Source organism: Bubalus kerabau, chromosome 7, assembly GCF_029407905.1.
Source record: "Bubalus kerabau isolate K-KA32 ecotype Philippines breed swamp buffalo chromosome 7, PCC_UOA_SB_1v2, whole genome shotgun sequence".
NCBI lineage: Eukaryota > Metazoa > Chordata > Mammalia > Artiodactyla > Bovidae > Bubalus > Bubalus kerabau.
In genome coordinates this window covers 13627061-13654074 of record NC_073630.1, presented here as the reverse complement: position 1 = coordinate 13654074, position 27014 = coordinate 13627061, and the positions used below count along the sequence as shown (strand labels likewise).

The window sequence follows — 27014 nt, the reverse complement described above, 5'->3', positions numbered from 1 at the left end:
AAAAACACTCTGATACAAAGGCCTGGGAGCTTGGAAAATAAAAAATAGATTAGAAAATACAAAGATATTAGCATCTAAATGATGAGTTCATTATTACATATAATCCATTTTTAATAGAGAATGCATATCACATGTTATGCATTCCACATCCATTCCACCCTCCTCTAGCTTGCTTTCCTACAATACAGAGGCTGGAAAGATATAAAATGCATTTTCCAAACTTATTGGGCTCTGATTTCTAGATGTGATTTAGATTTGGCAGATCATATGAACACACAAGACATTGGAAGACAGAAGTGAGAAGCAGGCCATATGGCAGCTTCTTTTGCTATTTCACCTGGCAAATACAGATACTGAGGCATTTGCTGTTTTATGCCACACCACAACAGTTGTGCCATAGTTCAGTAACTGGCTCCATGAAAGCAACAGACAGGGTACACACACCAATTTTGTTGATGCAGGTTGTAGTAGGTACAGTGTGATTCTGGAGACAAGAGCAAAATCTGTAATTTTTTTCTTTCTTTTCTTTTTTTTTTTCTGCTTTTTGGCCACGCCATGTGGCTTGTGAGATGTTACTTCTCCAACCAGGCATCAAATCTGGGTCCATGGCAGTGAATGTGCTGAGTCCTAACCACTTGATTGGCAGGGAATTCCCTGTAATTTTTTCAACAGTGGTATCCTGAATATCTGTAGGCATGTGAATATGGGGATTCCTAATTATGGTACATTTTGATTTTTCATAGTTGCTGGTGACAATGTAATGTGGTTCTAGCATTTAAAATTTATAATCTTAAAAAGAAACTTCCTTGGCATACTGATCCCCTGGAGTGATTTGAGTAGTTGTTTCTGAAACTCAACCTTGCATCTTCTCCTTAAGCCTTCTCACTGATTTCTTAAGCCTTTTAATATACTACAATGTTTTAGTCACTAAGTTGTGTCCGACTCTTTGCCACCCCATGGACTGAAGCCCGCCAGGCTCCTCTGTTCATGGGATTTTCCAGGCAAGAATATTGGAGTGGGTTGCCATTTCCTTCCCCAATATACTACAACAATATCCAATTAATATATTTTAATATTCTGAAACAAATTGCCTCTTTCTTAAACTAGAATAGAAATATAAAAAATATAAGTAATCATTATATACACATTTATTCATTAATTGTATGTTTTCTGTGACTGTCATTTTTTCTAGTATCTAGCAAAGTGCTAAGCACATGGCAATTCATAATTTTATACATATATATATAGAAATAAAAATAAATTTATGAACAACCTACCATCATATTCATGTTGTGTTTATTTCAAAATATCTCTTTTTACTGGATTATAAAAATAGCAATAAGAAAGTATGTTATACATTCATTGTGAATATTTTATGATGTAATGCAAAAGGTGAACTGGCATTTAAGGTATAAAATGTATATAGACATTCATTTACAGAAGACGTAGACTACATAGTATGCATCGTTAATGAGAGGTTTTTTAATTCAGTTCAGTTCAGTTGCTCAGTCATGTCCGACTCCTTGCAACGCCATGGATTGCAGCACACCAGGCTTCCCTGTTCATTACCAACTCCCGGAGCTTGCTCAAACTTATGTCCATCGTGTTGGTGATGCTATCCAACCATGTCTGTCGTCCCCTTCTCCTCCTGCCTTCAATCTTTCCCTGCATCAGGGTCTTTTCCAATGAATCAGTTGTTCACATTAGGTAGCCAAAGTATTGGAGCTTCAGCTTCAGCATCAGTCCTTCCAATGAATATTCAGGACTCATTTCCTTTAGGACTGACTGGTTTGATCTTTCAGTCCAAGGGACTCTCAAGAGTCTTCTCCAACACCACAGTTCAAAAGCATCAGTTCTTCGATTTTTATGTTGTCAAAAACAATCTTTTTACAGTGACTAAATTGGTGAATACAGATATAGTGCCTGACCTAATCTCACTCTATGTTTATCTACTGTTCCTAAATAAATTTTCCTATTAATTCGCATAGAGTTTCTGTCCCCAGACTTCCCCATTGACTATTTCTGGTTTACTTTAAAATGTATTCTTCAACTTAATGTGAACAATTACTGGAAAGAAAAGAAGAACCCATAGAGACAACATATATAATGTTGTTCACAGATAGCCATAGGTTGACTGTTAATAAATTTCTGCTTAACATCTATTAGTTTATTAGTCATCAGAAAACAGGACTATCCTTGAAGTAAGTAGCATTCAATCTAGTTTTATTTGAGGAATTATGCATACTTCCTGAAATTACAGCTGTCTCTGGGCTCTGACTACATTGGTTCAAATCTTGAAATCTATCATTTACTAACCAAGAGATCCTGAATAACTAAATTAACTTCTCTGATGTGGAATTTCTGCATGTTTTAATTATCTGTCAATTATTCTACATATATCCATGCTTAATATAGTTATGTTTAATAATAATTATGCTAGCATAGACCTCATAGGAGTTACATAAAGATTAAGCAGGATTTGTTTGCTCCTAAAGTGCTTAGCCTAGTATTTGTCACATAGGTATAAATTCAATAAAGGCTAGTTTTTCTTAATTGTTAAGGAGCATTTGGGGCTCTCCTATTTGAAACATTTCTCTGACAGGTCTTTCAGTGTTTCCAATGAACAATTATAGCCTTAGTGTACAAAAGTTATCTAAAAAAGATATGCATTTAAATTTTGTATGGGCATGAAATTATAACAAATGCATTAATTAAATGGCTTTAAGTGTTTATGTCAAAGAATATAATATCCACCTTGCAGAAAATAAGGATGATATGGTGCAGGCATATATATTTTGACTAGAACAAAGGAGAGTGACAATATATTATGATAACTATAGAGTTGTGAAAGAGAATTTCAGAAAAGTGAGAAATGATAGGTCATTTTTAAAAGGCAGTAAATTAGTTCTGCCATCTAACTCAAGCTTCTTAAAAAAGATGTTAAAAATTTTGAATGTCTAAACAAATTTAACCAAAAAATATATCAAAAGTATGATTGCAATACTCAGAAAACTTGATTTAATGCATGATAGCAAGCTGTGATATCTTTGATATTTCAAATATAAATGTTAATATACTGTATTGGTGTTTTTCTTTCTGGCTTACTTCACTCTGTATAATAGGCTCCAGTTTCATCCACCTCATTAGAACTGATTCAAATGTATTCTTTTTAATGGCTGAGTAATACTCCATTGTGTATATGTACCACAGCTTTCTTATCCATTCATCTGCTGATGGACATCTAGGTTGCTTCCATGTCCTGGCTATTATAAACAGTGCTGTGATGAACATTGGGGTACACGTGTCTCTTTCCCTTCTGGTTTCCTCAGTGTGTATGCCCAGCAGTGGGATTGCTGGATCATAAGGCAGATCTATTTCCAGTTTTTTAGGGAATCTCCACACTGTTCTCCATAGTGGCTGTACTAGTTTGCATTCCCACCAACAGTGTAAGAGGGTTCCCTTTTCTCCACAACCTCTCCAGCATTTATTGCTTGTAGACTTTTGGATCGCAGCCATTCAGAGGGATGGAATGGGGAGGGAGGAGGGAGGAGGGTTCAGGATGGGGAACACATGTATACCTGTGGCGGATTCATTTTGATATTTGGCAAAACTAATACAATTATGTAAAGTTTAAAAATAAAATAAAATTAAAAAAATAAGCAGTATCTACAAATATAAATGTTAAGAATCACTGATCTGATCATTAATCAAATGTACAAGATGTCTTCCTTATTCAATCATATGAATATTTACACAAAAAGTTTATAATGATTTCAATTATTCTTTTAGTTGACTTTTTTGCATTCCTTTAGCAAGACTTAATTAGCTTTCAATAACTTGCATGGAGCACTTGTTAAGGTATAGTAGATATTACAGAGGCTCTGAATACATTAATTTTGTATGACTTGAGCTATTAATATATTATTCCAGCAAGGTTTTTGGACAGTTAATTAAAAATGTTTAACAAGGCTGCACATTGCAAAGTACTTAAGATAATCACCAAAGTAAGACACTTTAATAAAAATACAAAAGAAAAAAAAGACTTTTATCATGGCAACAAAATAATATCTTTGTTACTCTAAATAATATGTATAAAATATTATTCCAGTTTCTAATATTATTGGGTACTATCAGTCACAGTGTGGATTTCATCCTAAGCGGTGAACTGGTATTACTGTAAATGTGTTATGTTCTGATAATACAGTCAGGAGCTAGTGTTGCCACATGACAGAATGTGTTAGAGATATAACTTACTTACTCTGTATCTCCATTTACGCTTTCTCAATATGTTCAATCATAATTTTAAAAAATATCAGTCTCAATATCACATTAATTTCTTTCTCGGAACAAGATATTTATAACCTGTCTGTCTTCTGGGGGCCCCTGTCATTAATATCTTTGAAAGCTGGGTGTATGTTCTGGAGAGAGAAATCACTGTAAACAAGTGCTTGCAGAAATTTATATTGTGTCAGTGGATTTAGAACATGTTTATCATAACAGATCAAAGAGTATAATTTAGTTCTTCATAGAAAATTATAATTTAGAGTTATAAAATGTCTTGAAAATTTATGCTTATAAAAATTTATTGAGGGAACCAAAAGACTGATTTTACAGAGGATGTGCAGAGATTTTAGTTTTGTTCTGATATACCAATTATACCTCACTAAAACTGTGAAATAAAGGCTGAATCCAAGGGAAAGAAAATTGTCTATATGCACAACTAGCACTAAAGCAGAGACCTTCATTCCATGTAACTTTTCAATATAATTTCTACTTGTAAATTATAGTCCAAATGATTAGTAACAGAAGATAATAAAGCTTGTTCAAAATGCAGTGTAAGAATCACTGTATAAAAACTTAAGGCAAGAGCATTTAAATTTCTAGATTCTTGTTTCTATCAACTAAAGCAGGTAGATTATGTTAAAAATTCAACATTTTTGCAGTTTCTTTGAGGTACTCAAATGATCATGATATTAAAGATGCAATTTAAGATTAATTTTTAAAAAATCATAAGGGTCTGCATAAACTTACTTGTAAGGGATTATGATTCACATTGTAGAAGTTCTTTTCTGCTTATGTTCTTTCAACTAGAAACATCTCCAGAGTTAGTAGTTTTCAACAACATGCACACATATTACTTTTAGAGAAATTATCTTAAAAGCATAAATTGAGTCATACCTACATATAGGGTAAAATGTGTGGATCCAGAACATAGTTGTGTATTGCAAAACTTTTTTTTACCATTTTTTTGAGAAACATAATAAGTATTTTTCAATATAGGAACAAAAGTTATAAAAACATGATTTGTTTATTTAATCATTATACATAGTTCCTTCTTGCTTAATGTTCATTAGCTATACTTGCTGTTACAATAGCCCAGAAAGAAATTTTAGAGAGCATCTTTTCTTTTGGGTAAGCCAATATATGTGGATATTATAAATAGTAAGGCCAAAACATTGTGATATTACAAAGGAGATTGAAGATAAGTGAATTTCTTCTTTTAAAAATGACAAAATGATTTTTCTCATGTATCATTATTCCAGCAACACAGAGAAAAACTGAAAAATTACTTAGGGCCCATGCCATTGATTTAATTAATCCAGTTTGTGACTAATTTTCATGAGTTACAGAGGTAGTTACTGGTGATAACAAGATAAAAAGTGTAATTGTTTTCTTGAAGTTGTAGGAGAGGAATAAGTAAAAAAGAAATTTGAAAACAGTGTGCTATGTTCCTAGAACTGAGAGATCCCAAAGGAATGTCAACAAAACACACACTGCTGAACATCATTTGAAATTCTCACAGCAATATTTCAAGGAAGTAATGACTCCCTCTTTGCAGAAGTTAACTGCTCAAACAGGCGAAGTGTTCTTATTTATCTGAGATTGCAACTAATAAAGTTTGATTTCAATCCCACCTTTAACAATAAAAACTCCTTACACTTCGGTCTGACATGGTTCAGAAATTTGTATCCCATATTCATCTTATCTTTTTTACTTGGCTCTACTTCATTTACTCTTCTGCAATCATCAAGTCAGAAAATCAAGTTAGGAATATTTCTAATTTAAAAAATCTTAAAGTAATAATATTTTCTGATTAAGAGTATTTAAAATCTTTTTCTCTCTTACACACTGGTCAATGTAGTATATAGGATATAGGAAGTAATGCTCTAAGTGACATTAAGGTAAAATTCTATAAAAACTCATTAAAGCTACCAAAACACTAAACAAACTGAGGATTGTTTTATGAAGCCTTTTCTTTAGTACTATTCCCATCATCTTACATGTCCAGAAGGAAAAAGGGCTCGACTAAGTACTACAATAATGCTCAACTAAGTACTACATTGAGTAGCTAATGTGGACTACACTTGATTTTCCTAGAGTATATTATGATGCATGTGTTCAATACAAAGTATAGTATTTCATATTCTTATTCTTAAAACACAAAAGAAAACAGGATAAGAGGTCAAGAGCTAATAAAAGAAATGAAGATTTCTGCTTCTGGGAATATGGAGTGAAAGTGAAAGTCACTCTGTTGTGTCCAACTCTTGGTGACCCCATGGACTGTATAGTCCATGGAATGCTCCAGGCCAGAATACTGGAGTGCGTAGCCTTTCTCTTCTTCAGGGGATCTTCCCAACCCAGGCATCAAACCCAGGTTTCCCGCATTGCAGGCAGATTCTTTACCAGGTGAGCCATAAAGGAAGCCCAAGAATACTGGAGTGGGTAGCCTATCCCTTCTCTAGTGGATCTTACAGACCCAGGAATTGAACCGGGGTCTCCTGCACTGCAGGCAGGTTCTTTAGTAGATGTCTTTTTTCCCCCTCTTTCTCCCATTAACAATTAGCAGTGTTGAATACTGCATATTATACAAGAAAGATATGAAAATTCCTAAAGGTATAGAGGAGGAGCCTGACTGGTTGAGACCTCAAGACACAAAGGATGGCACATGAAATTCTTTTTGACTCATTTATCTAAGATTACCCCACTCCAGTACTCTTGCCTGGCAAATCCCATGGACGGAGGAGCCTTGTGGGCTGCAGTTGGGGTCGCTAAGAGTCAGACACGACTGAGTGACTTCACTTTCACTTTTCACTTTCCTGCATTGGAGAAGGAAATGGCAACCCACTCCAGCGTTCTTGCCTGGAGAATCCCAGGGACGGGGAAGCCTGATGAGCTGCCGTCTATGGGGTCGCACAGAGTCGGACATGACTGAAGTGACTTAGCAGCAGCAGCAGCAGCTATGGAAAAGCTGGCAACCTAGAATTGCCAGCAGGCACAACAAAAAGTAAGCTCCAACAAAGGCCTTTCTAATCAAAGGATCAACAAAAGGAAAGCCTAGGAAGACAAAAACTTTTAGAAAATATTCACTGCACTACAGCCAGACACCAAAGCAAAAGCTGTGGGCCCCAACTGCATCCATGGCAGCAAAAGCTGAATGGGGAGCCAGGAGTTCTAACCTTGCCATGCTGCACCGAAATGCTCAAACTCTGCTACAGTGGTGTCAGGGAAGGCCAGGTAGGAGTCAGAGCTTCCGTCACAGAAGATAGGGCCTCCATTGTGGCCCAGTTATGGTGACAGAGAAGACCACAGAAGGGCATGGAAGTCCCCCCATCCAGAAGTACTATGACATATTGTCACCTCTCCTTCCTTGTGGGGTGGTGTCACAGGAGGTCTAGTGGGAGTTAGAACTCTATCAGTCAGTAGAAAATGGACCATCATCTCTTTCTTCATGTGTTATCAGGGGAGACCATTTGGCCTGTGGTAGTGAAGTATTTTATCCTTTTTAACCAGGGTTGAACCTGTGGAGGCCTAGTGAGAAGCTAAGGCTCTCACTCCAGCCTACAGAACCTTCCCCTCAGCCATCATTGGAGGCCAAGTGGAGAATCTGAGCTTCAGTCCAGCCTTGGTCATGACAAGCAAGGCCTCCCACCCAAGCCAGAACAATGTCTGAGGAATATGTCAGTGAGTTCAGTCACTCAGTCGTGTCTGACTCTTTGCAACCCCATGAATCGCAGCACGCCAGGCCTCCCTATCCATCACCAACTCCCGGAGTTCACCCAGATTCATGTCCATCGAGTCAGTGATGCCATCCAGCCATCTCTTCCTCTGTCGTCCCCTTCTCCTCCTGCCCCCAATCCCTCCCAGCATCAGAGTCTTTTCCAATGAGTCAACTGTTCACATGAGGTTTCAGCTTCAACATCAGTCCTTCCAATGAACACCCAGGACTGATCTCCTTTAGGATGAACTGGCTGGATCTCCTTGCAGTCCAAGGGACTCTCAAGAGTCTTCTCCAACACCACAGTTCAAATGCATCAATTCTTCGGCACTCAGCTTTCTTCACAGTCCAACTCACACATCCATACATGACCACTGGAAAAACCATAGCCTTGACTATAGCCTGGACCTCTGTTGGCAAAGTAATGTCTCTGCTTTTCAATATGCTATCTAGGTTGGTCATAACTTTCCTTCCAAGGAATAAGCATCTTTTAATTTCATGGCTGCAATCACCATCTGCAGTGATTTTGGAGCCCCCCAAAATAAAGTCTGACACTGTTTCCACTGTTTCCCCATGTATTGCCCATGAAGTGATGGGACCAGATGACATCATCTTCGTTTTCTGAATGTTGAGCTTTAAGCCAACTTTTCACTCTCCTCTTTCACTTTCAACAAGAGGGTTTTTAGTTCCTCTTCACTTTCTGCCATAAGGGTGCTGTCATCTGCATATCTGAGGTTATTGATATTTCTCCTGGCAGGTTTAAAATTAGATCCAGAGTATCATAACATAATGCCCTCCAATTTTTATGTTTCAATCAAAATAAATGTGTCATACCAAGAACTAGAAAGGTCTCAAATCCAATGGAAAAAGACAATCATTAAAGCTAACACCAAGATCATAGAGATGTTGAAATTATCTGACAAAGATTTTTAAGTAGCCATCATAGGAATGATTAAAGGAACTATTACAAATATATTTGTTGAAGTAAAATAGATTCTGTAAAAAATTCCAATAACAACAGAATTCCCTATGCATGTTGATATGTAGCATAATGTATGGGTAAGATAATTATTTGAGCAATTCAATGGAAAAGTTGTGAAAACCTGAAAGTCGGTCGAAAGGCCAAACTTTGAAAGAAATTTAAGCAGATTGTAGAACACGGATACTGTGTAAAAGTGCAACCCTCTAAAAGGACTGAGGCAATTTTATTTAAATTAATAGAATTTTACCATATGATAAATTAAGTATAATGCAGAAAACTGTATAGGATGAAAAGTAAATATATATCTCTAAAGTATAATCATTTAAACATAGTTTTAAAATATATTTGGGTTTCCCAGGTTGGCTTAGTGGTGAAGAATCCACCTGCCCATGCAGGTGACACAAGATATGTGGGTTCAATCCATAGGTCAGGAAGATTCCCTGGAGGAGGTAATGGCAACCCAGTCCAGTAGTCTTGCCTGGAAAATCCCGTGGACAGAGGATCCTAGAGGGCTACTGTCTATGGAGTTGCAAAGAGTCAGATGTGACTGAACACATATACATATACACACATACACACATGTTAGTTACAACTATATTTTGCTTCCCTTGTGACTCAGCTGCCTGCAATGCGGGAGCCCTGGTTTCAATTCCTGGGTTGGGAAGATCCCCTGGAGAAGGGAAAGGCTACCCACTCCAGTATTCTGGCCTAGAGAATTCCATGGACTGTTTAGTCCATGGGGTCACAAAGAGTAGGACATGACCGAGAGACTCTCACTTTCACCTTAAAATATATAGAGATAATGACTTAAAAATAGCTATACATGTAAATACCTATTCAAACTTAAAACGGTTCTAGGAGAGTGTATAAGACACTGACATTAGTGGCTGTAGGGGTGCAGTGAGTATATGTGTGGGCAAGAAAAGGGGGTATTTATAGATCCATGGTCTATCTTCAGTTGCAAATCTTCATTGGAATATGAGTGGTATGGGCCATTAACATGATTGCTCTGTACTGATGTCCATTGATGTTTCTGTTCTTTTAGGAGAATAATTATGTTCGTTGCTGATGTTTGTGAGCTCTGCTTAGCCTCCAGTAATTTTAGTCTCCCTTTTAATTGTCCCAAGTCTCTTCCAGACCTATTCTTGTTGGACAAGCATCTCTCCACCTCCCCTCAAGATGTTGCAAGTACACGTCCCAACACCAATCTGGACATGGCACTGTACGAACACAATTTCTTCTCCTTTGCCCTAGGAAGCAGGAATCCCTAAATGTAACAGAATAATTCTACATCTCCTATTTCCTGGTCTATGACCTCAACTGTTGGGAGATTCAGGCTAACTGAATCTCATCTCCTGTGTTTCTTCTTTTCTGTCTCTCTTTGAGGTATCTCCTGGAAGCAACTACATCAGTCTCAGAAAGATTTTATTCTTGTAGATTGAGCATATCCCTTACTCATCATTTTATAAGGCAGGGTTCTCCAGAGAAACAAAACTAACAGGCTGTGTGTATATATAGAGAGAGACACATTTATTTTAAGGAACTGGCTCACACAATTATGGAGGGATAATTCCAAATTCTACAGGGTAGATTGGTGGGCTGGAGACCCAGGGAAGTGTTGCAATTCAAATTCAATAGCAGTCTGCTGGCAGGATTCCTTCTTACTTTGCAGGATCTCAGTCTTTCTCTCACTGAGGCCTTCAATTAATGGGATGGGCTCATCCATATTTGCTTTACTCAGGCTCTACTGATTTAAATTTTAATATCATCCAAAAAAACACCTTCACAGAAACATCCAGAATAATGTTTGGCCAAATATCTGGACAGCTTGGCCTGGCTAAGTTAACACATATGATTGACTGTCACACTTGAATCTTTAATTCTTCTTTGTGTAACATGATTCTATGGGAAACCTTCTAAATTTCATCACAAATGTGTGTGTTCAGCAAGTGATAGAATTTATAAAGACCATTTATGTTTTAAAACAAAGATAGGTTTTTGATAATCTCAGTATGGAACTAGCAAATTTGTGGGAAGCAACACTGAAATATTATTTAGGGAGAATGAAAAATAAATCAGCTTAATATTTTCAAAATATTACTCATTTTTAGAAGCATACAGATATGTAAAAGTGATTAATAACCAAAATATGTTGAGATTCTGTCTTCTCTCTGAACCTTATGGTTTTCCTATTTTAAAAACTTTTTGATGGAACATATGGTTGATTTTATAAAGAAAAATAATATGAAATTAAAATAAGTATTTCTGATACAAAGTACATTAGGAGCTTTTGAAAATATAATTGAACATCTATTTGAAAATTTTAAACAAAAGAGAATTTATTCTACAAATTGTTCTATTTGGAGTTTCACCAAGTTACATAGTTATGGGACCTCTGAACTAGATTATGTGATTGATGAATTAATACTTAATAACATCTTCTTTGAGTAGAAGAAAAAATAATCTCCCTGACATGCAAACTCATCAATGCTACTGGTCACTTTTGCATATTTCCACTTGTCCCTTATAATGAATTTTCTGCTTGGGGATTTTTTTTTCCCACAATAGAGACTGAAAAGCAGGTGATATATATTAGACATTGGAACTTGGTTATGGCAGAGGCATTTACTTTATGATCCTTATAGCAGAAGTGGCTAGGAAGTGATAGCCCAAGGTCAAGCTTCAGTCTTCTCTGAAAAGTAAACAATGAATCTTTTTGAAGCATTTTGACAGGGAAACAATTGTTTCCAGCTGAAAGGACATAAGTGTGGGGTGTGTACATTATAGTGCACATGTCAAAATTCAGAAATGATAGTGGCTTTGCCTCTAACATAAGTAGCCCTGTACTGATGGTTCAGGGTATTTTAACTGAAGTCATCAGAATGCACTGTTCCTCTCCTTTTTTCTTGTGGGAAGACTTCTGGCGATAAGTCTTTTTGCAATAAGAAGTCTTTTTGCTCAGTCTATTCTGAAGGAAGAGTCACTCTCTAAAGATTGATTGACACAAGTCAGAGTGTAAAATTTAAGTTTTTGACTTTATATTTTCTACAAAATGCAAACTGTTTACCTAATAAACAATCTAGTTCCAAAAGCATGAGAGGATTTTTGTATATTCAGATCTTGATACAAAGTTTGATATAGAGTATGTGTGCTTAGTCGCTCAGTCGTGTCTGACTCTTTGCAACCTGATGGACTGTATCCCACCAGGCTCCTCTGTCCATGGAATTTTCCAGACACAAATACTGTCTTGGGTTGCCAGTAGTGCCAGTATTTCCTACTCCAGGAGAATCTTCCTGACCCAGGGATCAAACCAGAGTCTCTTGAGTCTCCTGCATTGGCAGGCAGATTCTTTACCACTGTGCCACCTGGGAAGGCCCTTGACCTAGGGTAGGTTTCCAAAAATATTCATTCAATTGAGCTGAATTTGTGTGTTTTGTTCAAAAGTAAATTCGATTATCGTGTTTGTAACTTTCAAAAATAACATAAAATATATGTGATTAAATATAAAGCAGGAACAATTAAAATGGTTTGATATGCTATGTGGTATTTATTCATTCTAATATGTGACACTGGAGAGCGAAATGTTAAAAGTTTCAAAAAACTTATGAAAGCATTTAGAGCCTAAAAGCCTATCCTAGTGCAGGCGAAAAATCGCAAAGTGAAGGGGAGCAATAATGCATAGAATTAAAGGAGTAATTAGCAATAAAGAGTTTTCACTGGACACACAAGTAAAAACAAATTAAACAACAACAACCTCCTAAGATTCAAAGTTTTCTTGGCCCAAATACCTCATTTTTTTTCTTATTTTTCACTTTAACAGATGTTCCTTTCATCAAAGCCTTCTTAAATACATTGGCTTTGTGCATGTGAACTAAGTCTACAAAATACAAATTACCTAAATGTCATTTTCTTTCATTAAATTATATATTATTTGGCATAGGTAAATACTATCCTGGAGATAGTATTTGAAGAGAAGGAAATGGCAACCCACTCCAGTGTTCTCGCCTGGAGAATCCCAAGGACAAGGGGAGCCTGGTGGGCTACCGTCTATGGGGTTGCACAGAGTTGGACACGACTGAAGCAACTTAGCAGCAGCAAATACTATCCAAATTATTCTCAGAGATTCAGAAACATAATATAATAAAAATATATTTATGTTAGATGGCTAAGGCAGTAAATGAGGGCAACAGATGTGGAGATGTTTGAATGGTGTCACTGATTCAATGGACATGAATTTGCGCCAAAACTCTGGGAGATAGTAAGGTACAGGGAGGCCTGGCATGCTGCAGTCCATGCAGTTACAGAGTCAGACACAACTTGATGACCTAACAACAAGGCAGTAAAATTCATGAAAAGTCACTTTTCAAATAGGGCTTATGAACCCAATGTGGCCTTTTATGTTCCTAGATTTGATAGGTTGTCCATAAACACTCTAATTTATGAATTTTAATGAATGCTTATAAGCTTAGGTCAATGAATATTTCATGAATCTTCACTAATGATTCATAAGAATTTCACTTGAAAGTGAAAATGAAAGTGAAGTCGCTCAGTCCTGTCCCACTCTTCCCAACCCCATGGACTGCAGCCTACCAGGCTCCTCTGTCCATGGGATTTTCTAGGCAAGAGTACTGGAGTGGGGTGCCATCGCCTTCTCTGTGAGGATAGAGACTGTACCTTTTTTTCCTGTTTCCCAGGTTCGCAATAACAACATCATTCTGGTGGAGAAAGCAGACCAGTTTTGGCAGCCCTTGTGGGAAAGGTGGATCTTGCATTTACCTAGGTTGGGGGCGGGAGGACCCTCTCTGGAGGGAATGCTAAATGGGTATATATGAGTGAGACAGGAGGCCCTGGGTTCACACACCCCCATGACAACAGGGCAGGCTGGGCTGGGGGCCCTGCCCTTGAGTTTCTGAAGCCCCAGGGCTCTTGCTGCCTGAAGTGTGGGCTGTGATTATTCAGGAACACAGTCTTCCTTCCCAGGCCCGGGGTGGCCAGAAGACCGGCTGTAAAATGCCAGTGGGCAAGGGTGAGGGGGCCTGGCTAGGGAGCTCATGCTCCACAGCGAATTGTCCGGAAGCCAGGCAGCGTGGCTTTTCCAAGCAGGTAGATGTCCTCGTCCGTGCTGAGGTTGAGATGCTTCACCATATTCTTATCAAAGAGGAGTGGGTGGTAGGCGCCCATTGTGCAGGCACTTTCGAAATACCTCTGATGTTAGTAGCACACGTCAGTCTTGCGCTTGGATGGGAGGAACTCGTAAATATCCACCTGGTCACACAGTGACATCGTAATGGCAATGCCGAGCATCCCAGAGGATGGGGGGTTTGGCTGGGTCAGCTCTGAGGAGATTTCTTGAGTGATGTCCCACAGCTCCCAAGGCATCTGGGGCTTGAGGATGAAAAGCGCTGATCAGGATGCAGCTTACGATAGCTCTTGAAGTTATTGAAGAAACTGTAGTCGGGATTCCTGTACCACTTTGGGATATCTGAATGGTAAACAGATGGGTCCTACACAATTAGGATTTCTTCATTGTACAAACTGTCTTTGAGGAAGCCCGCTTCTGTGGTGACCAACTGCTTCTAGCTAGTCCTCCTGGGCTGCAAGCCCTCCAGGCCCTCAGGAATGAGCACTGTTCTCCTTGGATGTCTATTTTACTGGGTCTGGAGGCCAAGGCTCATTCTTCTCAGGATGATCAAAAACATCCCAGAGCCTAGTAAAAAATCAGCACGGGTTATTTGCTTATCTGTGGATGTTTTAGTTAACAGAGTCAGAGTAAAAATACTCAGCATGAAAATCTGCTTACTTTGCTGTATATACCATGCAATCAAGAAGCCCATAAAAATCAAAAGTTTTTAGACTTGTGTCCCTATGCATACTTATATGAAAATATCCTGGTCCAATACTTTGGCCACCTCATGGCTGACTCATTGGAAAAGACCCTGATGCTGGGAAATATTGAGAGCAGGAGGAGAAGCGGGTGACAGAGGGTGACTTGGTTGGATGGCATCACTGACTCAATGGGCATGAGTTTGAGCAGACTCTGGGAGATAGCAAAGGACAGGGAAACCTTGGGTGCTGAATTCCATGGGGTCACAAAGAGTCAGACATGACTTGGCAACTGGACAACAACATCCTTGTCTTATGATTTAATTGTGTATTTGGACTTTCTTTCATTGTCATCTACTTCTTTATTTTTAATCTCTATTTGGTCCCTTCTCCTGTCTTACAAGGAGGAATTTAGGCTAAATGCAGTCTCTGAGAAGGAGAAGGAAGCCTCCAAGAAGTGTGTCATGGCATTAATGTGGATTATATTTTTTTCTTAAATTTGATAAAACTGACAGGGGAACATTCACTCATTGAGCTATCATTTTATTTTGTTTTTAATATAAATTTATTTTAATTGGAGGCTAATTACAATATTGTAGTGGTTTTGCCATACATTGACATGAATTTGCCACAGGTGTACATGTGTTCCCCATCCTGAACACCCCTCCCACCTCCCTTCCCATACCATCCCTCTGGGTCATCCCAGTGCACCAGCCTCAGGCACCCTGCATCATGCATCGAACCTGGACTGGCTATCTGTTTCACATATGAAAATATACATGTTTCAATTACATTCTCCCAAATCATACCACCCTCGCCCTCTCCCACAAAGTCCAAAAGACTGTTCTATACATCTGTGTCTCTTGCTGTCTCACATATAGGGTTATCGTTACCATCTTTCACTCTCTCTGTGCTGCTGCTGCTAAGTTGCTTCAGTCGTGTCAGACTCTGTGCAACCCCATAGACAGCAGCCCATCAGGCTCCTCTGTCCATGGGATTCTCCAGGCAAGAACACTGGAGTGGGTTGCCATTTCCTCCTCCAATGCATAAAAGTGAAAAGTCAAAGTGAAGTCGCTCAGTCGTGTCCGACTCCTAGTGACCCCATGGACTGCAGCCCACCAGGCTCCTCCGTCCATGGGATTTTCCAGGCAAAAGTACTGGAATGGGGTGCCATTGCCTTCTCCAAAAACATCTATTTCTGCTTTATTGACTACACCAAAGCCTTTGACTGTGTGGATCACAATAAACTGTGGAAAATTCTGAAAGAGATGGGAATACCAGACCACCTGACTTGCCTCCTGAGAAATCTGTATGCAGATCAGGAAGCAACAGTTAGAACTGGACATGAAACAACAGACTGGTTCCACATAGGGAAAGAAGTATGTCAAGGCTGTATATTGTCACTCTATTTATTTAACTTATATGCAGAGTACATCATGAGAAATGCTGGACTGGAAGAAACATAAGCTGGAATCAAGATTGCCAGGAGAAATGTCAATAACCTCAGATATGCAGACAACACCACCCTTATGGCAGAAAGTGAAGAGGAACTAAAAAGCCTCTTGATGAAAATGAAAGAGGAGAGTGAAAAAGTTGGCTTAAAGCTCAACATTCAGAAAACAAAGATCATGGCATCTTGTCCCATCATTTCATGGGAAATAGATGGGGAAACAGTGGAAACAGTGTCAGACTTTATTTTTTGGGGGCTCCAAAATCACTGCAGATGGTGACTGCAGCCATGAAATTAAAAGATGCTTGCTCCTTGGAAGGAAATTTATGACCAACCTAGATTGCCTATTCAAAAGCAGAGACATTAGTTTGCCAACAAAGGATTGTCTAGTCAAGGCTATGGTTTTTCCTGTGGTCATGTATAGATGTGAGAGTTGGACTGTGAAGAAGGCTGAGCGCCGAAGAATTGATGCTTTTGAACTGTGGTGTTGGAAAAGACTCTTGAGAGTCCCTTGGACTGCAAGGAGATCCAACCAGTTCATCCTAAAGGAGATCAGTCCTGGGTGTTCATTGGAAGGACTGATGATAAAGCTGAAACTCCAATACTTTGGCCACCTCATGTGAAGAGTTGACTCATTGGAAAAGACTCTGATTCTGGGAGGGATTGGGGGCAGGAGGAGAAGGGGATGACAGAGGATGAGATGGCTGGATGGCATCACCGACTTGATAGACATGAGTTTGGGTGAACTCCGGGAGTTGGTGATAGACAGGGAGGCCTGGAGTGCTATGATTCATGGGATCACAAAGAGTCGGACACAACTGAGCTACTGAACTGAATTGAGCTGAATTTGTATTATTATAGTAACCTTTGATGTCCATTAAAAACAAGATAACAAAATTTCCTTCTGGCTTCCAGAATTCTGATCAAAAGACTCTACATGGATTTCCAATGCATTTTCTTACCTCCTCTTCACCCCACAAAAAGAGACCTTAGTTGCTGCTATTTAAAACATAAATTTTGTTTGTTTGTTTTTTCGTTCCCCAAAATATTGATCCCCATCATAAAAATGTATTAAGCAACGTTTGCTTTGAAAATTTGAAAACAGGCCCAATGAGTGAGAGATTTTATGACTCACCATAGAAACTATGTTGTATTAATCACCTTTAGCTCTACAACAGATCACTCACAAATCTAGTTTTTAAACAACTGTCATTTATTACTTCCCACAGATGTCTGTGTTGATTAGACACTTCTGCTGATGTAGAATATTTTTTGCTGTCCTCAAGTCCGTCTTGTCTAGACATCAGGAGGTCATCTAGGACTAGTTCGTTTAGGGTGGCTCATTCTTATGCCTGGAAACTGTTGCTCCATACTAGTTGGAGTTACAGGGGTAATGTGATCATTGTTTTTTATCAGGTGACAGGCTACTCTAGGCTTTTATTTTTTTAATATATAAACAAGATTGATTATTTCAATAGCACTAAGATAGGGAATGTCTCAGTGAAGATGCAATTTTCAACTTTCTGCTTGTGCTACATTTGCCACTTCACTATTAACCAAAGTGATCTGCATGGCTGTGCTTAGAGTCAGTATAGGAGGCAACCCTCTGGACAGGGAGGACTGAATAAATTATAGCAATCTATGAGAAATTTTATATCTGAATAGTTTTGATTTCTTCCACAAAGATACACAATATCAAAGATTTTATTTTGCAAAGACTAGGTTAGTATGGAAAGGAAGGCTGTGGGAAGAATTGGCTTCAACTACAGAAGGCAATGGCACCCCACTCCAGTACTCTTGCCTGGAAAATCCCATGGACGGAGGAGCCTGGTGGGCTGCAGTCCATGGGGTCGCTAGGAGTTGAACACGACTGAGCGACTTCACTTTGACTTTTCACTTTTATGCATTGGAGGAGGAAATGGCAACCCACTCCAGTGTTCTTGCCTGGAGAATCCCATGGACAGAGGAGCCTGGTGGACTGCTGTCTATGGGGTCGCACCGAGTCGGACACGACTGAAGTGACTTAGCAGCAGCAGCACAGAGAGAGTGAAACTAATAAGAAAAAATGAAGCTAACATAACTGGGTATTGTCCAGGGCTGGTGTACAAACTGATGTTTTCCTTAAAAATTTGTTTTCTTCTCCATTCTGGTCCCCGTGTAAACATTTATAAGCTATTAAGTGCCTGAGTGATTTGAAATACAAACTGATCCAAATTGTCAGTGCCAACAGACTAGAAAATAATAGCTAGCTGACCAAATATGGTATGAAGATAGAAATAAATTATGATTTTTGAAACTTCTGCATACTTTTTGAAAATTAATTTCAGAATAAAATGGTGAATCTGTCCAGATGGCATCTAGACAATTAATAATGTCATAAATCATTACTTTTTTTATGTGAGAAAAAGGTTTACTACAGTCCAACATCATTATTCAGTAAACAGTGAAACTTTATAATGGTAGAACACAGAATAGACACTACAGCCATTCACTTTTGTTTAAATATTCACATTATTTTGATACATTTATATTATTCAGTTTCTTTATGCAAATTTGCATAATTAAAATATGAGTGCTGACTTATAGGATAATTGGTAGAAATAATGAAATTTTACAAAATTTTGAAACTGAACAGTGCTATATATCTTCTATTCCACTGCAATTAGATAGGTGCATTCTTAGAAAAAAATACATTGTTAAAGCAATACTATTATATAAATTATTTCAGTAGAAAAAAGACTGATGAAATATAGAATTTTTTTTACCCATTGCTATGGTTAAAAATATTCAGGCCACCCTGACATAATATACCTCTGAGTCATGACACAGTATTTTTTCCAAATTAGGGTTAGTGTTTCTAGCAGATAGTTCCAAACTGAGTAACATCAATAATGTTTAGTATAATCAAGTCATCTTACATAAGTAATGGATCACATTATAGCAAAATTTCTGTCACACAGCAAAGCATATTCTAAAATACAGAGTAATAAGCAACTACTTGAAATGTTTGTTTTTATGGCATTCCACTAATTACAATTTCTGAGACTTCAGAGACTGTATTTCATCATCAGTTTCTAAATATATACCATATAATATTATGAGAGTATCTACATTTTAGACTTTTTACCCAAGAATAAATATTGATGAATTTTTGTGAGTGATCCTCAAAAGTCATTTGGGAGAATAATTTTTTTGTGAAAATATGAGAGCTTTAAATAAAACAGTGTTTTCAAGGGAATGTGTATGTGTGTTTGTGAGAGAGAATTTCACTTATCTTAACAAAATGTTAGTGCTTAATATGTATTAGACTGTCTTCTCAGAGCACTAGAAATATTATCTCAAAATTATCATAATACACTTATGAGGTAGTATATTAATATTTCACCCACTTTACAATGAGAAAATTGAGGTTAAGCCTTTGCTTAAATTCACATAATTATTACACATTGAAGTACAAAAGTTGATTTTTGAGCCTTTTGTAAGTAGTGTTTAGTTTGAAATTAAATAGTTTATTTGTGTGATTATATCCCAAACTTTGGTCCATTGTTCCTTTCTGAAATGTTTCTATTGTAAAAATACTTAGAATGTTTTGATTATTTTATTCTTTTCTTCCCCAGGTCTGGCCTTAAAAATTCCCCATATTTTAAGAGTTTTCTGATTCATCAAACAGATTTTTTTCTTCAAATTTTGTCAAATTTTTCTAGTTGCTCCTGTCATTAGGTTAGCATGCAATACTGTTCTTTAGGGCTTCCCTGGTGGCCCAGTTGGTAAAGAACCTGTTTGCCAATGCAGGAGATATGGGTTCAGTTCCTGAAAGATCCCCTGGAGAAGGAAATAGCAACCTGCTCCAGTATTCTTACCTGAAAAATTCCATAGACAGGAGCCTGGTGAGCTACAGTCCATGGGGTAGCAAAGAATTTTACATGGCTGAGCATGTATGTACACATGCTTTGTTACCATTCTTAGAAGCAGAACTCTTGTGATCTATTTATATAATAGGATTTCATATTTTAGCTAGACAACATTTCTCAGTTACCAGTAGTCCTACAAGCATGAATCTCTCTCTACTATCCATGAAGGTAATTAGCCACTGTATTATCTCAGATCCTCTATTGCAGATATAAGCATGGGACTGTGCTTAAGGAGATATATTTAAGAAAACAAACCCCCTAAGATAAAGAAGAGGAAGAGCAAAAGTAGGTAGAGAGACCTTGCAGACTGCAGTCTTGGTCTGACATTTGTTCATGAAGGGAAGAAAGGAGCACTGAGTAGAAAGGGCCGTAGCCTGCATTGCAGCCTGGTGGAAGTCTCAGCCAGGCCAATAGGGAGTCCCAGGACAAAGATGACCTATTAGAATTGTCCCAGATTAGGCAGGGATGGCTCAGTTTTAGGAATCCCACCAGGCTCAGTCACTGGCTGGAAGCACCCAGGGTGCATGGCCGTGGCCTAACCCAAGGGGATAGTGTAACCTCGAAGGTGGAGCAAGTGAAGGCTCTTGATTCTCTATATTCCATGCAGCAAGTTTGTCCTGAAGGAAGACCTGGACTGTGAATTTCTGTAGTTGCCACAACTGCAATTTTGCCAATGTTCCCCTGTTTTAGTTAGGTCTTTTATGATTCATTTTCTCTAAATAATGAGATAAACTTAAGTCCTGATTTTTAAGGTTAATGAAAATATCAAAGGAAAAATAGAAATGTATTATGAAAACTTACAGGTGCTATAAAAATACCACTTTTATGTCATCCCTTAGATATAGTTCCTTACCAAAATATTCCATTATTAGACTTAAGAAAATAGATAATAAATTTGAGTCATAGCAAACTATTATCCATTTTGATATGCTAATGATATATATGGTAAAACATTTCTAATAGAAGCAATAGTACCGAAGGCATACTCTACCCTAACTTCATGATTAGAATTTGTCATTGTTTTCCATACGTGCAGTTAAAAATATTTAATAATGTGATTTTCAATGGCCAGCACTTAATTGAGAAATTTTAAATGATTCCAAAATTGTAATCAGCCTTGAATTTCTAAGAAGAAAGTTGCCTCTGAGCAGGTACAAATTCTTGTGAGAGTACACATCATCAACAGAAAACAGGTAAATACATAAAATATGTAGATGAAGGTTCTTCTTTTCAAACCACATGTAATTTTTTTGGTTAGATGAAACTTTTTTTGAAGTCATTTACATTTTAAGAAAATTAAGAAATTAACTAAAATGTTAATAAATTATATAAAATAAACTTTATAATCATAGATATGCATTCCAATTAAAAATCATAATTTTCCTCTGCCTATGAGTTTGTGACACTAGATTCTTTGCTTATTAATACACATATATAAATATTTGAAATGGTAAAGATTATATTCAGTTGAAGAATGATTATTCCTATATTAAAATCACTTTGATTATAGTTGCTCTGGGGTGAATTTAGTAGATAGAGTAGAAGAGGGAAAATTAAAAATTTATGACTAATATGTAATATCATATTAAAATACATTGTTTCAAAATATTGATACTATTAAATCCAAAAATAAAAACAACTTGGCACATGTATTTTAAATATTTTCTATCTTGTTTCACAGCATAGGAATAAGCAAGTAAAACTAAATAACTCCAAAACCACTTTATGGTTTCCTTATAATAAATTATTAGTCCTGTGGAACCTCCATACCACACTAAGAAGTACACATTTATTATTATTTCAAAGGTTTAAGAGAAGTAAATGAACACACATATGAAAAATTCCCATTTGTTGTTGTTCCATTGCTAAGTCCTGTCTGACTCTGTGACCCCATGAACTGCAACACGCCAGGCTTCCTTGTCCTTCCTTATCTCCCAGAATTTGCTCAAACTCATGTCCATTGCATTGGTGATGCCATCTAACCATCTCCTCCTCTGTCACCTCCTTCTGCTCCTGCCCTCAATATTTCCCAGGATCAGGGTCTTTTCCAATGAGTTGGCTCTTTGCATCAAGTGGCCAAAGTATCGGAGTGTCAGCATTAGTCTTTCCAATAAATATTCAGGGTTGGTTTTCTTTAGGATTGACTGGTTTGATCTCCTTGCTGTCCAAGGGACTCTCAAGAGTCTTCTCCAGCACCACAGATTGAAAGCATCAGTTCTTTCAATTGCTCAGCTTTCTTTATGGTCCAGCTGTCACATTTGTGCATGACTACTGGAAAACCTGTAGCTTTGACTGTATGGACTTTTGTTGGCAAGATGATGTCTCTACTTTGTAATATGCAGTCTAGGTTTGTCAGAGCTTTTCTTCCAAGGAGTAAGTTTCTTTTAATTTTGTGGCTACAGTCACCATCCTCAGAGATTTTTGGAGCCCAAGAAAATAAAATCTGTCACTGTTTCTACTTTTTCTCCATCTATTTGCCATGAAGTAATGGGACCAGATGCCATGATCTTAGTTTTCTGAATGTTGAGTTTTAAGGCAGCTTTTTCACTCTCTTTTTTGACCCTCTTCAGGAGGCTCTTTAGTTCCTCTACATTTTTGCCCATTAGAGTGGTATCATTTGCATATCTGAAGTTGTTGATATTTCTCCCAGTAACATTCATTCTAGCTTGTTTCATCCAGCATGGCATTTTGCATGATGCTCAAGAGGCAGGTAAGGTGGTCTGATATACCCATCTCTTTATGACGTTTCTACAGTTTGTTGTGATGCACACAGTCAAAGGGTTTTGTGTGGTCAGTGAAGCAGAATTAGATTTTTTTGTTTTTGGAATTCCTTTGCTTTCTCTATGATCCCATGAATGTTGGCAACTTGATCTCTGGTTTCATCCAGCCTGGAATTTTGCATGATGTACTCTGGATATAAGTTAAATAAGCAGGATGACTGTATACAGCCTTGACCTACTCCTTTCCCAGTTTTGAATCAGTCTGTTGTTCCACATCCATTTCTAACAGTTGCTTCTTTGCCTGCTTGCAAATTTCTCAAGAGGCTGGTAAGGTGGTCTGGTATTCCCATCTCTTGTATGAATTTTCCATAGTTTTTTGTGATCCATATAGTCAAAGGCTTTTGTGTGGTCAGTGAAGCAGAAGTGGCTTTTTGTTTTTGTTTTTGGAATTCCTTTGCTTTCTCTATGATCCAATGAATGTTGGCTATTTGATCTCTGGTTCCTCTGCCTTTTCTAAACCCAGTTTGTATGTCTAGAAGTTCTCAGTTCATGTACTACTGAAACCTAGCTTGAAAGATATTGAGCATTACCTTGCTACTGTATAAAATGAGTACAATGGTACAGTAGTTTGAACATTCTTTGGCATTGCCCTGCTTTGGGATTAGAATGAAAACTCAGGACCTTTTCAGTCCTGAGGCCGCTGCTGAGTTTTCAAATTTGCTGACATATTGAGTGAAGCATTTTAACAGCTTCGTCTTTGATGATTTGGAATAGCTCAGCTGGAATTCCATTACGTCTACTAGCTTTGTTCAAGGTAATGATTCCTAAGGTCTACTTGACTTCACACTTCAGGATGTCTGGCTCTAGATGAGTGACCACATCTTTGTAGTTATCCGTGTCATTAAGATCTTTCTTCTATAGTTCTTCTGTATATTCTTGCCACCTCTTCTTAGTCTCTTCTGCTTCTATTATGTCTTTCCCATTTCTGCCATTTATTTTGCCCATCTTTGCATGAAACGTTCCTTGATATCTTTAATTTTCTTGAAGAGATCGCTAGTCTTTCCCATTTTACTGTTCTCTTCTATTTACTTGCATTGGTCACTTAAGAAGGCTTTCTTACCTCTCCTTTTTATTCTCTGGAACCCTGCATTCAGATGGGTATATCTTTTCCATTCTCCTTTACCTTCCATGTCTCTTCTTTTCTCAGTTATTTATAAGGCCTTTTCAGATGACCATTTTCCCTTCTTACTTGTATCTTTAGGATAATGATTTTCAACTTTTTGTATCCTTTTGTTATACTTCTGATTACCAAATTTGTAGTATATTATTTAATTAAGAATTTTTATTATATATTGGAGCATAGTAGATTAACAATGTGTTAGTTTTAGGTGTACAGCTAATTGATACACTTATGCATATGCATTTATCTATTTTTAAAAAAAATCTTTTCCCATTTAGTTTATTATTGAATTTTGAGCAGATTTCCCTGTGTTGGTGATTACCAAATTTTTTATAATAGATGAGTCAAGTTAAATATTTTAACACACTATATAAAAATACTGAAGATCTATCAATAATACAATAATTTAATGTTGTTGTTCAGTTGCTAATTCATGTCCTACTCTTTGCAACCACGTGGACTGTAGTACATCTGGATTCCCTGTCCTCCACTATCTCCCAGAGCTTACTCAAGTCCATTGAGTCAGTAATGCTATCTAACCATCTCATCCTCTGCCGCCCTCTTCTCCTTTTGATTTCAGTTTTCCCAGCATCTGAGTCTTTTCCAGTGAGTGGGCTCTTTGCATTAGGTGGCCAAATTATTGGAGCTTCAAAATATGCACTATTAAAAAAAATTTGTATTGATTACCTTCTTCTTTTTATATACCCTAAACATTCTCTTACATTTTGAATAGAATTCTTGCCCTGGATACTTGCATGTATCTGTAACTGTAAGATCTTTTTTGAGTGCAAACTTGATTCTGAATCAAATTTATCTTTTAGAGCCTTAAGTAGTATGCTACATTCTAATGGATGGATATCAGTGTAATACTACACATATTCACTATAGAAAATTCTTAAAAAATTAACTTGATTATACGTTGAGAACCTATGCCTAGGTTATGGATATTCAGCTATACTTCACTCACTTCAATTATTATATTATAGTATCTTGAAATCTTTATAGAAACAATCTTTAAGGTAATGCCAAAAGTTAAAGAATAAAAAATCCCTACTTATTCATTATCCTTCTTTTAAGGAATGATTCTGTGTGCTCATTTTTAAAGGGATGAAAGCTTTCAAGCAATGAATAAGAAATTTAAATTTTTTGATGCTAGTATCATTATAGATTAAAATGTTTTCAGAAAACTGACTATCTGCCAAAAATCCAGCTAGCCATATAACAAATTATTAGCAAGAAAAATGTACTCTCCTTTGAAAATTTCCTACAAGATGAAGTATTTAGGAAATAAGCTGATATATATATATATATATAGAATATATTATTTCATTAGTTTAGTAAGATGGGGTGGTGTAAAATTTATGTTAAATAAAAATTTTAACCTATTAGTAATTTATGACCTAAAATACAATCAACATTAATGAAATAAATGTGGTAAGTTTTTAAGTATATATGTCTAAAAACTGATAAGCTTTTATCTCCCCATTTTGCCAGAATTGTTTCTAAAATTGATGATCAGCGAAAACACATGCTGACGAGGAAGAGGGCATAGAGAGTGTTAAGAAATAGAGACTTTTGTGGAGCGGTAGTATCATAGCAAGAATAAATTTAAAATAACAGTAAGAAAGAAACAGAATTTGCTATATGTTATCTGGGAACTGTCTTTACAACCTTGGCCTCATTTGTAACAGAAAATCTATTTAAATTTCTCAAATACTTGTAAATAATCAGCGCCAAACCTACAAAATGTTTTTTTTTTCTTTGCTAGTCATAAAATAACTTGACTTCTGATATCATGAATGAGTTTAATAAGAGAGGAAAAAATGTCAAAGTTGTCAGGACTTTAAAAAGTAGATATTGTCTGTTTAATCAGCTGACCCTAGACCACATAGGAATTTGTGTTAGAACCTGGAACATACAGGATTTTGGTTCAAGATGGTAACATAGAAAAATCTTTGGGACTTCCTTGGTGATCCAGTGGCTAAGACTCCAAACTCCTAATGCAGCGGATCCGAGTTCAGTCCCTGGTCAGGGAACTGGTTCCCATATACTGGGACTGGAAGTTTGCATACTGCAACTAAAAAGGGATTCTGCATGCCACAAATAAGAATCCACATGCTGCATCAAAGATTGAGGGTACTGCATGCAGAAGCTAAGATCCAGCATGACCAAATAAATAATATATATAAAAGAAAATCCATGGCCTCACATTTGTCCTGAGACATGCTGAATCTATATGTATAAAGTAAATGGAACAATTTCCTCTGAAAGAAAACCCTGAAATCTGTCAGGATGACCTCTTCACAAGGGCGAATGACATTGAAGCAGATAGAAATGGCTGAGATACATTTTTGTTTTCCATAAACGCCATCCCCAGCCTAGAGTTTCTATCTTGCATCAGGCACCTCAGCTTTTAAGCTGTACACCTGTGGCTGATTCATGTCAATGTATAGCAAATACCACCACAATATTGTAAAGTAATTAGCCTCCAATTAAAATAAATAAATAAATTTTTAAAAAAAACCCAGCATTTGAGAGAACTGGGAACATACAAACGGAATCAAAATTATGTAATGGAAAAGAAATCTTACCATTAGTTCTAAGAAAAAGTATTGATATTTCAGCACACTAAAGTATAGTCAATCTGAATTGCTTTATTCCCAAATATAGTTGTCTAGTGGTTTATGGTCCTGTTTGATCTAGGTAAAATAATTTTTTGATCTAAGTAAAATAATTTTATAACATACCATTTATAAGTGCATCCCTTTATCTGGATTTTATAAAACCAAAGCTAAAACATGTGAATTTGAGTAAGGAAAACAAAAATTTTAATAGTGACCCATATCTTTTGGACAGAGTAGCCTGGCAGGCTATAGTTCATGTGGTCGCAAAGAGTCGGACAACTAACATATATGTTAGAGCAGAGCAACTAACATATATTTTGGAGGATGT

The 27014-nt window shown here is 37.0% G+C and overlaps 1 pseudogene; it reads right to left on the bottom strand.

Annotated features, from left to right (window-relative positions):
- Positions 1-13778: 13778 nt before the first annotated feature.
- The window catches only part of LOC129657381 (beta-galactoside alpha-2,6-sialyltransferase 1-like), a 37584-nt pseudogene continuing 24348 nt past the window's right edge, over positions 13779-27014 (bottom strand).